This window comes from Homalodisca vitripennis, chromosome 3, assembly GCF_021130785.1.
Source record: "Homalodisca vitripennis isolate AUS2020 chromosome 3, UT_GWSS_2.1, whole genome shotgun sequence".
In the NCBI taxonomy this organism is placed as follows: Eukaryota; Metazoa; Arthropoda; class Insecta; order Hemiptera; family Cicadellidae; genus Homalodisca; species Homalodisca vitripennis.
This window is the reverse complement of record NC_060209.1, coordinates 157,083,117-157,097,563: the sequence shown is the minus strand read 5'-3', so window position 1 is coordinate 157,097,563 and position 14,447 is coordinate 157,083,117. Positions and strand designations below refer to the sequence as shown.

General features: G+C 34.3%; 1 long non-coding RNA gene across 1 annotated transcript; it reads right to left on the bottom strand.

Moving 5' to 3' along the window:
• Positions 1-1,007: 1,007 nt before the first annotated feature.
• On the bottom strand, positions 1,008-9,777 carry LOC124358759. The gene is made up of 4 exons (XR_006922070.1): positions 9,660-9,777; positions 3,621-3,862; positions 1,823-1,959; positions 1,008-1,195 (listed from the first exon to the last, which is right to left on the bottom strand). It is a non-coding gene; the product is annotated as an uncharacterized LOC124358759 (long non-coding RNA).
• Positions 9,778-14,447: the final 4,670 nt, after the last annotated feature.

Below are 14,447 nucleotides of genomic sequence, written 5' to 3'. Positions count from 1 at the left end.
TCTACGTCTTATAAATGCTGAGCAAAAGTTTACTAATTCTCTATATCAAATTAATGTATCTTTTTAGAATTCTTTCCAAGGTTTCATAGTTTTGAGTGAATAATTTTTTAAGAGGTAAATTATATTTTATATTAGTTTTATACAAATATTAGTTTTTATGTTTATTTATAAAAAATGATAAACTTAATGCATTTTTCAAAGTTATGAAGTTGACTAAGGCACATTTTTTGTAGTACATGTTTTTGACTTACCAAAAACGGGAAAATTGCAAATTATGTTTTTTCACCGTCGTATTCACAACCTTTACCTTCTCTTTAGACAGTACCTAAACTTACTGTTGCTCAAATTGTAAATTAATTACAATTATTTCTAAAACATTCATATTCTGTTAAATTATTGAGTATTGGGCCCCAAACGTCTATAATTTTTAATCTGAGTGAAAGTATGCAATATGTTTGTGTGTAAGGGTTTATAGATTTAAATATAACAGAATTACATATTAGGCCTAATAAATAAATAATAATCTGTATATGTTTACCACGGAATTTTACAATTCGTATATTATATTGAAATAAAGCAATAATATTATTATTGTGGAATAGCACGTGATTTGCTAACGCACAGTTCTTAAAGAGTGGCTGTTTAAATATGGCATCTAATACTTCTTATAGTTGGATATCAGTTTAAATTTACATGGATATGTTAAATTTCTTATTTTTTTTAAATGGGTACTATTTGTAACTTTTATTTTTTAATAAAGTATTATTTACCAGTTATATGAAAAAAACACACAATTTACTTGTACATCTGCAATAGTTTGAATTAACATTAACGCTTGGCCTGCTAAGTGAAAGAAGCTTCATACAACTATGAATGTTGGATAACAATCCATATTCTACCATTATTTAATTTATCCTTGAAGTCCCTAAAATAGGTTCAAATGCTATAAATTATCTTAAAGGTAGTAATAGTTTAATTTTGAACACAAGGGATTCAAGAACACCAAATTAGTGAAATGACTGTAGGATCATCTCTGTTGTTACATTGTGTGTAACGTTGGCGAATGTAGTAACAGAAAACGAATCTGAGAGTTATTCGTGCTGAGATGATGTTGATTTTGCTGCTGATGTTATTTGTAGATCTGATGTCCTTTCATCCACATCTGAAGACGGCGTTACTTCTCGCCAGTAACTGCCTGGAAAAATAAAGAAAGGTGTTAGAAGCTTCAACGTATTATTTTACCCAGAACTCAAATAAACAACCTATTATTTTAGAGTTTGAGGAAGGACCCAAAGAAAAGTACACTCTAATCCTATCAGTATCAGATGTGAATATTGAGTTTAGCTCCATTTCACCTTTTTTAGCGCCTGAAATCTGACGCTGTCATAGAATTGACTCTTGGAATCTGGAGTTATATACGTCTAAATAAATCCAAAAAAAAGTTCGAAAGCAACGAAGGTCAAACGAACTCTTTGCATCGTTACTACATCAGAGACATCTAGACTACAAAGGATAGTATAGTACACGTGAAGAGGTATTCTCGTTGTCTCATCAGTTGCACAATTGTTCTTTTTGAGCTTCTTCGTCACCGAGTTTTTTTATCCTTCAGGTAAACATGACTTCATATTCAAGTAGTCAAGTCTGTGACAGCGTCAGATTTCAGGCGCTGTGCTAAGAGGAAGGTGAAATGGAGCTAAACTCAAGCTAAACTCAACATTCACGTTAAATTAATATTTCCCAACATAGCTATTTGATGTGTAGAAATCCCTTATTTGCGATTCAATTTGATTTTTATTATATGTGAAATATAAAGTGTCATTACCTAATCCGTGTAGAACCAACACCACTGGTCTTGTAAAAGTATGAATTTGGTGACTGTTGCTGATTCAGCACACTTCAATGTGATTAATTGTACTAGTAGAGATATGAATCCACCCCATCTAGTAGTTTATGAGGATTCTGCAATCAGAAATATTACTATTAGTATTTCTATTAAGTTTATTGTTGACGATCTAAGGTTTGAAAGGAAAAATTTGATTTCGGGCATTTCCCATAGTTATGTATTACAATATATATATATATATATATATATATATATATATATATATATATATATATAATTTTCTTCAGCTGTAAAGAAAGTTAATACAATACATATACTACATGTGAATGTATGTATGTGAATGTACGAAGTGGCTGTATTTCATTCCTCGAATGGTATACTCGTATTTTATGATTGTCTTATATGTAGTATTAGACAGTTATATCTCTTGAAGACAGGAGTTGAGTGTGCACTCTTTTCCACCTGATACCCAGAGCGTTAAAAGATTCAAAATTATATATAATTAAAATAATATCAATACACAACATTGCATATCAACTGAGTTACGAATTTGTTCAAAACCATTACTGGTTAAAACATTATTTTCAATCTTTGAAAAATTTATAAATGATACAAAGAAGTTATTTCTCTAAGATATTTGTTTAAATTAAGAAATTCTTTATTTTACTTTTCAGGGAATATTTGGTATTCACGCGCTTAAACAAGTGTTCCTATTTTGTAAATTGTCCTAGACTCAATGCTGTTATCAGACGAAGATATCTGCGAGTGCCCTTCAGAGAACTATTTTTTGGACTGTACAAGTAAAACGTTGTACCTTAGCAAGCAGTGTATAAAAAGAATTAATGCAATTATTTATGTAATATAGTATAATGAACACAAAATATTGGGTAATTGAGCTGCAGTAGAAGCATAAGTAAGTAATAAATAAGCATTGGGATCAACACCACAAGAAATTCAACTTCACTATCACTTGACTCTTGGAACCTAGAGTGCACCTCTGTCCGAAGAGGCCCAGAAAAATCCATCTAGATCATACTGGGTAGCTACTTGGAAACCAGACAGAGGACTTTTGTGGTGTAAGTATATCATGAGAAGAAGCGATGCAGAGAATTTATTTTTACGTCTTCATCGCCGATTTTTTTCGGTTCCTTTAGACAAACGTGGACTCCAGATTCCAGGAGTCAAGTGTTTAATAGTGTCGATTTTAGGTGCTTCATTGAGCAGATGGTGAAATAGAACTAAACTTAACATTCTTATTGAATTAACTCTTCCTATCATACCTATGTTATGTGTAGGTTGCCATATACTATTATATTGAAAAAAGGTTGAAAATGAAAATGTTTTACGACAATAGTTGAACTGCATTCTACCAGCTTCTTCTTATTGGAATCCAATGCTTAATTTAGGAACAAACAATAATTAAGGAATTTCTATTTTTGTGAGGCCTTTCGTGTTCAATGAACAAATCATCAGACCAAAATAACTGAAATAAAGTTAAAGTAATAATACAAACAATGTAGACTTAAATAAAAACACATTTCATTAAAAATACAAAGAGATAAAATTTTAAAGGCCAGGAAGTACGTCTACTGTATATGTAAAAATTAATAATTAATTAGATTAAAGGTAGTAACAGTGAATTTTGGAGAGGTCCAGGCTCATAATTTACTAAATCATTTTGATTCTTCTGTATCTTTTAAAAATACAATAATACTAAACCAAACTTGACTATGAGATTACTTTGAAGCCATATTCTAAATAGATCTTAGTAACTAACCCAGTTTATTTTTACCACTATTTTACATTCTTTTCTCTCTTTTGGTTATTAGTCACTTCGTTCATCATACAGTTTGTAAAGTTGAGCCTTGACAATCCTGATGAGATGGAATGACCGTTAACTGAGTCAAACAGCATTGTGCGTTGTGACGTGTTGACGGAAGGCCACTGAGCCATTCTGTCAGTTCGTAGTGCGCAGCCACTGGTAGTTCCGGAGTTATCATAAGCCACTGATCACTGTACCTGTCACACAAAAACAGGTTCAACACTAAAGGAAGTGGACGTGTCTTTATCTGTAGTTACTAAAGTTTATACGATCATCTTACTGGCAAGAGGCCAAAACTGAGGTTACGCTGTTTTGGGCTTCACTTGTGAGAAGTTGCACTTTCATAGCAGACTGGGTCTAAAGTTTACAGATTGTTATGGTATTATGGGTCACTGAAGTGCTTTCTCTGTCCGTCTAAACGTACAATTAATTGGCAGACTCAAAATTTGATTGATGATTATTTTGTTTTTGACGTCAATTAGAGCTCTTAGCAAGTATTCCGTAAGAGGTACTACGCTATCGAGGTAGCCAATCAACAACTTGACGTAAGACACTTCTTCACTGAAAAGCCAGAATTCGGCATAGGAGTGAAGCGTATAGCTACGAGTTATAATCCACAAATGCAAACGAAAGTAAGGATGGAAGCAAAATAATAGGGCTGAAATCATCCTTATTTTAATTCAACTGATTGCGCTTTAAAAGTGCGTGTATTATTTGGCACTGCAAAGTCTACGTAGCTTTGGTGATTATTTTATTAATCATATTTTTTTCAACAGTTACTAAATGAAACATTTATTCCCAGGATGTATCACTTCTGGCTGTTTTATACCTACCAGTATAACCTACACTGGGTACAGCGAAAACCGATGTATCACTTAAATTTCAGCAACCTTATCAGTGCCCAGGAGCAGTACATCACCACTAAACGCAAATGTTGAGGTGCAAGGATAGATCGATAGATCTATTCAACTACGAGAAAAAAGTCTATAAATATTGTTCTCCAACGATCCTATGTGTATAATGGAAAGCAGGATAAAGAAGGCCAGTTCAGTGGAAATCACTTCGAACTTAGCCAGTAATGATCAATTCCAGTATGATTGATGTAATCGTAAGTGTGTATGACATTATCATTATCAGCTTTGTTATCAGTGAGTGCTTGACTTGAACTTATCATGATGTGTTCGTGTGTCTTGTGCTGGTATATGGAGGTCTTGTTGTGACTAGTGATGTCCCTAGGCTACAGACTCATCCTGCAGGTGATGTTAATGAAGTAAAGAGGCCGGTTACCCCATAGTCGCTAGTTGTAGGAAGTCCCGCTAGGAACGCTGCCGTCGCCATCTATCGTGACTCCCACTAATATAACCGCCAAATTTCATTAACATCAAATTGGCGGGAGAAACTCAACCGATGGTGCGCGTGCGCCCGCGTGCTAGCCGACAGCGTTTAGTGTTGTTTGCGATTTAAATACAATGTATAATTTCTCCGCACCGTTATCGACATTGTCCTGGCCACGGCCGGTGTAGTGAGGGGAGGGGGAGGGTCGAGGTGTGGGATTGTCAGGCAGCACTCGTGACAACATTTTTCGCTTTTGTCAACTTGCCGCCAAATTAGTTTTTGGACAGAGACCAAGACCAAAACACGCGGTGTGTTTGAGCATCTGGAGAGTGTCTCTGTAAATAGCTGCAGACATTGTCTTGTAATCACCTGGAGACATTAGGCATATCTGGTTCTAACGACACAATCTCCTCCTTGCTTCAAGTTACAACATAACTGTGTTGTCGGAACTATTATTTAAAAACTTTTTGTACTAAGCTCTGTATAATTATATTCTCGTTAGAAGCCAATATTCATCTTCATATCTGGTTCATTATGAACAATATTTAAATGTTCTTAAAGATTCACGATGATAAGTTTACAATGTTAAGGCATGAATCTATGAATATACATTGTTAATGGAGAAGATACATTTTTAGTAATCTAGTAATTGTTAGATTATTTTTAAATACGAAACCTAATATTCCGAAATATGGAGAGGTAAGTATCACCTATTTTTGTTGTGCAATTTAAATGTGTCTTAAATGTAGATTTAGTTCTGTTCTTGGATAAATTTTGCTTATTTGTTTATCTGGAAACAAGGCCTTGTGAAAAAAACACTAATTTAGGTAATTGATTTAAATCTTAAGAGATGTATCGTGGAAAAATACTAGATTAAGAGTACTGACAATGACTATTCACAAAATGAGGACTAGGGGGTGCATAAAAGTGCTATATATATATATATATATGAGTAATCGCTCAAAATTCCCAATAAGGGTGTATTCTGGAAGTCTCATCAGTTAATGGCATTTTTAAACATGTACACGATGAGGACAGATTATTCAATGAATCCTTCATATTAAAACTCCATTCCCAAAACTATAGTAACCAGATTGTGTACTTCCTAGATCACTCCGGACCAGTATGATAACAACCCATCAATATATCTTACCGATTTGATACCGAACTTTGGTAATTAATTCTGATGTATGTATTAGAAGATCTTTTCTTATATCAGCACTCCGTACAATCTCTAGCGTCAGGGTTAAAGGCCCATGACTATCAAAAGTTGGGACGTTAATTAATTACCCTTTTTCGGCATTTCCTTGTAGTTAATCTCTACCAATCGTGTTTAATCATCCATGTTAGAAATTTTCATAGCTACGAATCTCGTGTTTTAGTGCCATCAAATGCTTGTGGCAAAGATCCAAAACAGAGATTACCAATAACCTGTCGCGTTGCTGTAAGATTTCCCAACGCATCAATTGAATTGCAATGCTCCATGGACAATGCCGGTAGATACACTTTTCTTTTAAGACGAAGGTCCTAAGACATCCACGTGGGAATTGATTCACATTCTTACAGATCTCCTTGAAGCAGTACTCGTTGAATCCTGTTGACAGGTTTAACTTTCAACAGTGTTAACTTCATAATTATTGCTTGAACAAGAAGTATCCGTCAGCGTCTTTATCTCAGAGCTGTGGCAAGAATCCTCTCCTCATCCACACCTAATCCTTGTCGCTGCAATGAGCCTGAATGATCGTTCATACAGTAGGATCATCTGAGATTTTACATCATTAATCAGTGCTAAGTTCTAATCATTGGATATGTCACCTTTCAAGTTCTGAGGGTTGCAGCTTCGGTCAAACGCTAAATATACAAGATTATAGTTTAATTTTTTGTACAAAAAAGCCTTTAATGTCAGTGAAGGTTAGGAAATGTTAGGCGTCTATTCCATTATTGCTGAACAAATGCTGGAGTTTCAAACTCCCAACGGGAGCGCAGCCATTGGAAACAATCATAGCCATTAGGAAAAGAAACACTCACCATTAGGAATCTCTATACCTACACCCCAAGCAATCCAATGGGAAATAATCATTTTAACATTATATATTTACTTAAATACGTGATGTTCATAATATTTATAATATTATAATAATAATGATTATAATATTTATAATCATTCAGTTTCTGAAGGAAACAGTATTTTTTCCGGGCATTTGCCATCGTTCAGTGAAACAAGAAATCAGTAACACTACGTTTCCAGATCTGCAATCTGATCTCTTCTTCAGGTAAAGAACTAACCTAATACATAATTACAAATTAGGTTAAAATAACAAATCTTACCAAAGCGTTGTGGCACGCCTAGGTCGGGAATCACAACCACCATGTTGTTTGTCAACCTCACTAATTATATAATCATGCACTTAATAAAAAACTATACAAAACACTAATCTTTATAACTTAACTACGGAATAAAGGTCACAATACGTCTTCATTCGTCTACTGACCACCTACGACTGACCAGAGGGCGCTAGCCAATGGTAATCGTCACGGCAGACCAAAACAAGATGACGGAAATAACAAATAAACATACTTTAACAATATACAATATAATATAACAAATAAACTTAACAAATAAAATACTTATTTTTTACCTATTTTTCTGTTCTCCACAAAATTCCAAAATGTGACATCAAAGTTGAAGAACATTCGCAATAAATGTTTGATTGTTACATATAAGTGGGGGTTTAAAGTATAAACATGCACAAACATAGAGTAAGTGAAGTTGACAAACAACATTGTAGGTTGTGATTCCTGACTTAGGCGTGCCACAACGCTTTGGTAAGATTTGTTTATTTTAACCTAGTTTGTAATTATGTATTAGGTTAGTTCTTTACCTGAAGAAGAGATCAGATTGCAGATCTCGAAACGTAGTGTTACTGATTTCTTGTTTTACTGAACGATGGCAAATGTCCGGAAAAATCCTGTTTTTCTTCACAATCCTTCCATCGTCAAAAATAACCTTCAAACAAAGAATTCAGTTTCTGCCATACATCTTTGAATGGTTCGTCGCTTACTCGTGGAAGATTTGACGTCATACTCTAAGAACAGAAGGAATGAGACTTATTTATCTTGTATCTATAGTCTCACAGAGTCGTCATAATTTTCCTTCGTTACAAGAAGATCGCACAGTTAATGGTATGTGTGGTAGTTGCACGCCTCTATTTACACCTGAGGCTAATTTTCAACATTCAAGACTTCGATAATTTCAAAATGGACATAAAAATATACTTAAATCACAATCTCTCACTTAGGAATTATATGGTTGTGCTAATTCTTAGAAATCCAGGAAGAGAACGAAGCAGGAGAAAACTATGAGTGAGTCAGTCAATGCTTTGCCTTTGGCATATGGATATCCAAGCTTACAGATGTTTGAACCAGTTTATTTCACAAAACCAGCACGATGGCTCAGAATACACGAGCCACATTCGTATTCCGGTGTAGTGGCGAGGCAGTGTGGCGTGTAGAAGGGAGGGTGGTGGTGAGGGGGTGAGTGACCGGGGTGCCAGGCCGTGCTATCACCGCCCTGATTTGTGGACAATTACTGTACATTCGCGTGTGACCGGGCATCGTACACCAGCAGTACCCCATGGCCACCAGTCCGCCTCTCGGCTCAATGTCCTGGATTTATGGCAACTTTTAAACTCTGAAACTTTTGTCAGATTTCCGTGACTCACACTGAGACCAGATTCATGCGATCCAGAGACTATATCGGTTTTTATCACCCCTGACCTTAAGGGAAAATAGAAAATAGATTTTAAATAAAAAGTATTGTATAATTTTCAACCTTAAAATATATGGGTTGTAAAGATCAATCATGTATTTCTTCGTATTTTACAAACCTACTCTTGTGACAATTAGCAAATTTACACCATGGATACTGAAATTTTAAAACTGTTTCCTCGTACATATATGTGACATTATGTTTGTTATTTACATGACACTAAAATGTGAAATAATGTATGGCTCTACGTCACTATAACATGATTACTCTAAAACCAATTTTCAGAGACGCTATGAGTAAGTTATTGTTTACTTATCCGCATGGGTCCATTGCGAATAAATCCATCTTATTCAATTTGTCATTGCAAAGTGTGACTAATCTTTAAAATTATCGTTGAATATTTTTTTTAATACGTTCTATTTACACTTAAGTTTATATACGAAGGAAAATAATCTGATAGACAGGCGTCGTGATCTGTTTACTTTGTATGGTTTCTACATGAAATATTATTACCATCATCATTATAACACGAGCAGTTTCATGTTTGTGTGTAATTCTAAACCCAATACTGCTTGTTGCGTGTAACAATGTTGTTACTACAACATAACAGATTGTTCTGGGCATACTCTACAAGTTTAAAATGAAATTACGTTCTAAAATAAATCAATCTGTACGAAATAAAGGACAGCAGTAATATGAAGAAAATGCACGTAATAATCCTTTCACATAAAATTAAATAAGTTAGTTGCATTGTAAGTGACTTGGTTAAGATGTATTGCAAAGAATAATAAAATATTAGATTTCCCAAAGGTCAGTTTAACAAGTGTCACAAATTCAAAGTAAGCTCAGTTGTACAATATTCATATTATATAAATGTATTTATTACTTACATGTGCAAAACTACAACAGCTGTTCAAAATGACTTCCATATACAAAACAGATTATCTTTGGGGCACCCCATTACAATGTGTTCAAACAGGCTACGTACAATACATAGGTAAATTACAAACTACAAGTTGATTGGTAAAACATTAAAGAACACTGTAAAATCGAAGTACTATGATGGACCATAAACTTCTTCCTCAACAAGATGATCTTATCGTTGATTATGAAGACAGCTTTTCTCGTGTTCTCGCTGATAATGCTGACTAGTTCCGAGTTCCTACGATCCAACCAAATGCATTAGGGTACTATTTTCACTTCTCAGTTTCCCAAAACTACGAAGAGTGGCTAGAACTGTTTATTTTACAGACATACGCTTGTGAAATTTTGAAAATTTACAAAACGCATGCGAAACTGAAATTTTAAAACTGATTTTTCACTCTTTAATTTCTTAGCGGTAAGAAACAACCTTTTATTTCCTCGTACATATATAGTCTTTATATGTTATTATGTTTGTTTTTTACATGACACAAAAAATTAATTTAAATAATTTAATAGATTTATGTTATTGTAACATTATTATAGTAATACCAGTATTCAGGGACGATATCAATATGAATTAAAATTTATTAGTTACGTATCATTAAGTACCCACTATCTTAATGTTTGAATTACCATTGAATAATTTCTTGAGTACGTTCTATTTATAGTAAATTTAATGTATGAAGGTAAAGAATGTGACACAAAGACGTCGTTATGTGTTTACTTTGTACCTTTTATACAGGCAATATTATTATAATCATTATACGTGTCAAATATAAAAATGAATAAAGGATTCTGTACATCAAGACGTGTCATGACTTTGTGTAGGTACTTCTAAACACAATACTGCTTGCTACATGAAACATTATAGTTAATGCGTGACCGATTGTTCTGAACAATGCTTCACAAGTTTAAAATGAAATTACATTCCAAAAGAAACCAATCTGTAAGAAATAAAGAACAAGATAATTAGAGTAAAATACATTAAATAAATCTGCCCACATAAAATTAAATAGCTGTAAATAGTAAGTTAATAATTGTAACTTCTCATATTTACTGTTACAATTCAGGAGATGAGAAAGAGAACTTTACATCTGAGAGTTTAATCTTTTATAGACATTTCGTGAACAGCAGGAAATATAAAAATAACCTCAAAGCAAATACTAGTGTATTACTTTTTGTAGCACAGTTCATTCAACATTGTTAATTAGTTATTCAATATAACTGGTAAAACTACAAGTTCTAAGTAATTGTTATTTGTTTAGTTAGGGTTGATCCAGTAAAGAATTTCGGGGAGAGGGGGGACGCAGACACCTTGGTTTTAGTTTAATATTAACTGTTAAGTAAAATTAATTTTATTTTTCATAATTTCATTACGAAAATAATTGAGGTTTTCTTCATAGAAACGTCTTTCTTTCTTGGCCCTCATGATCCCTCCAATGGATCCACCACTGTGATTAGCAATAAGTTCCCGTTATTGCTTATACTTATTACTTGAAATTTTCATTTTATTACTTACTTTGTACAATTTTACAAGTTGTACCACCTTTTCCCACTCAGGACCATGAAACCTTCACCATACTTTAGTCGAGTGGTATTATTTTTCTAGTAAGAAATATGGTAATATTTGGCCATATTTTGAGGTTAATACAAATACTTAAAAATTCCACGTAACGATTCGTCAGTTAAATTCATTACATATTTTTATTACATTATTAGAACACCACACAGGTTCATTTAACTTGAAAAAAGTTCTTAAAAATAATAGAATCCAATAAGATTTCTAAGTAAATCTGCGAACGTCACAACACCATCAATAAACCAAGACATTATAAAATTTCTACATGAACCGACCTAATTGAACAGTTGGAAACGGGCGCGTCTCTTAAAAAATACGGAGTTTATTAAATTAGTTAGATTATTTACAAACATTACGAAAATGAAATAAAGCGGTAAATCCGCAAATTAAACAGGTAAGAAACGGAGTTAACAGGCAAAGTGTTTCACAGAGGTATGCTCTTAAAGAAACAATTTGAGGGTAAATAGGAGTCGTCAAGAAGCGTTAAAAAGAAGTTATGAATGCATAATGAGACTGGCAATATATCTCAGTAAAACTGGCAGAGCGCTCACACGGCCAACCGGAGAACTACTTACAACAGATGTCAATTGTCGAACAGTTGTATCCTACGGTTTCTTCACATTAGCTTTGTCATTTCGTTAATGAATGTACTCTTAGTTTTTTTCTAAATACTACAACTCTATATTTTTTATTTGGTTTGTTACTCAATTTGTATAATAGACACCATGTGTTAAAACCTTTTTTTAAACATCAATATAATTGTTATATTTAAAATCGAGAACTTATTAAAATATGTTTCTAATAATTATTACTCCCTTTTCAAAATTCAAATAAAATCTGTACAGTTTAAAACTTAACTTTTCGTGTATAATTGTTGTTTATTCTTCATTTTTAATGTTTTCTTACACTAAGTACGATATCTCTATTAAGAATGACTTTAATTTTTATTTAAATGTTTCGATATTTGAATCTTTTTTGATGCAAATTGATAATTTCTTATATGATGTTTTTCCTGTGTACAAAATTGGTTTTTGTACATATGGTAATTGTACATAAATGTCGTTCGTGATGGAAAAATGTCCACGACTTCGTAATTTGGCATATTTTATACAATTTGACGTAAAATTAATTCTGTAGAAACTTACCCTCCCAACTTTTGTTTAAGAGGTGCATTTAATTAATACTGACTGCTCCATAGTGTTTACTTTAATTCCAGAAGAGTCGGGGTAGTCAAGGTCGGAGTAGTTAAGGGTTGTAACGGATGGGCCATAAAGGAGAGGCTAAGCAGAGTTGAGCCAGGAGGACCGACAGGAAGCCCCCCGTACACAGACCCGGAGTTCACAAATAAATACAGCGGCAGGACAGAGGATGATGGTGGCGGGGGCGGGGCGGGGGTGAGTTAGTAGTGGACTCTAGACATAACACGTTTAAGCGACCTGGCATACCAGAAGCTTTAGATGTGAGAGGAACATTTGGGCTACCCACTGCCCAAGGCCAACGGACTCTGGAACATTTGATACTGCTTAATGAAAACCTTGGGTTGGAAGGATTTGAAAAGAAAAGTGCTGTTATTTGAGAATTGCATTATTTTTATTTCTGTGACTTTAGAATTGATTACGCAACAGAACATTTCGGTAATAACTTGCATGCAAGTGCATGATAGAAAAACTTATACTTCTCCTTTTTGTATGAGACATGATTTAGAAACTTTTTTCAAAGAAGAGCATGGATGCGAACCAGTTCTCAATGCAGTTGAAAGGTTATAGCTAAACAAAGTCCCAAGAAAGAAAAGAAATATTTCTTTGCAAAGTAGAAAATGAATACCTTACGAAATCCACTTGTCGGATGAACAGTAAAGAACAGTCAACAGTTTGGCTTTACCGTAACAAACGTCATTTTCCACTATATAATATTTTGTAAGATATGCTTACGTAGACTAATATTTTATTTTAACAGTGAGTGTCCGCTTCAAACTGAGAACGAGGATTTTTTTTATTTACAGTAGGTGGTATAAACTTTTGTTTTTTCGATCTGCAAGTGTTGTACGATAAATCCTCTTACAGTCTTCTGTATAAATAGTTTGACCAAATATCTCTTATAAACTGTAGTTTGAGTGTGAAGTATTACAGCTGTGCCTTTGCTGTGCAGTGGAATATCGAGTGTGTTTCTTCCCTCCTTCAAATTGGCTTTCAGGTGCATGTTTTGGTGTACATCTTTTCTCTAGTAAAGTCTGACAGTTGTTTCCAACATCTTTTTGATTTGTTAATTTCTAAGCATGCTTAAATTTAATTTTTGTAGAGTTTGAAACCTGAAGGAGATAACAATGAAAATTCCTCAAAACGTTTGCGTTTAATTACTGTAACAAATAACGGTAGCAAATTTCCTTACTTCTGTCCTGTATTCAGTTAGAAATGAATCGATGCTCATTGTGCTTGTAAAAACAAATCTGCAAGACGAAAAGTAACAAATGAACATTAAAAGAAATAAATCTAATCATTCCGCAGCTTACCCCAGTTGCAGCCCTGGGAACGCTCAGCGTGGGGCAATTTCTTTCGTCCATTGAAAAAATCTCTTTTTACCGGGCTACTTTAACGGACACCCAGGGCCAAGACACCGGGCCGGGATTAGATTCCTTCAGCTCCCGTGATTTACTCCAACCTGTCCGATCGGCTTTTTGTGTGGAAAGGACTCGAATTTCAACACCAACGCGCAACCCTGGGATTTTACAACTTTTGTCCTCCCTTTTGGCAGCTTCTGTCCGCATCCCTTCCACATTGTTGACTGCCCTCGTCATATCTGGCCCGAGCACCCTGGTGACCGTCTGTCACATCGGGTTAGCCCTCAACACTGGACGTTTTGTCCGGATTTAAGCCCTTTGTCGTAGGTATTTTTCTTCACACCACGAAGGTTTTCATAAAGAAGCATTTGATTCTTTTTAAGTCAACTCAATATTTATGAAAATAGCGGGGGGGGGGCATTAAGCCTTTTACTGAATGTTCCATTTTGAAATGGAACTGTGTTGGTCTTTATCGTTGCAGGCGAAGAACTGTGAACAAGAAATAAAGAGAAAATTGTTGTAATAGGCACAGCAAAACTAAATAGTAGACTCTGGGATCTGGTATCCCGTTTGGTACCAATTTCCGTAATATTTCAGTGGTTACATTACGCTTCACAT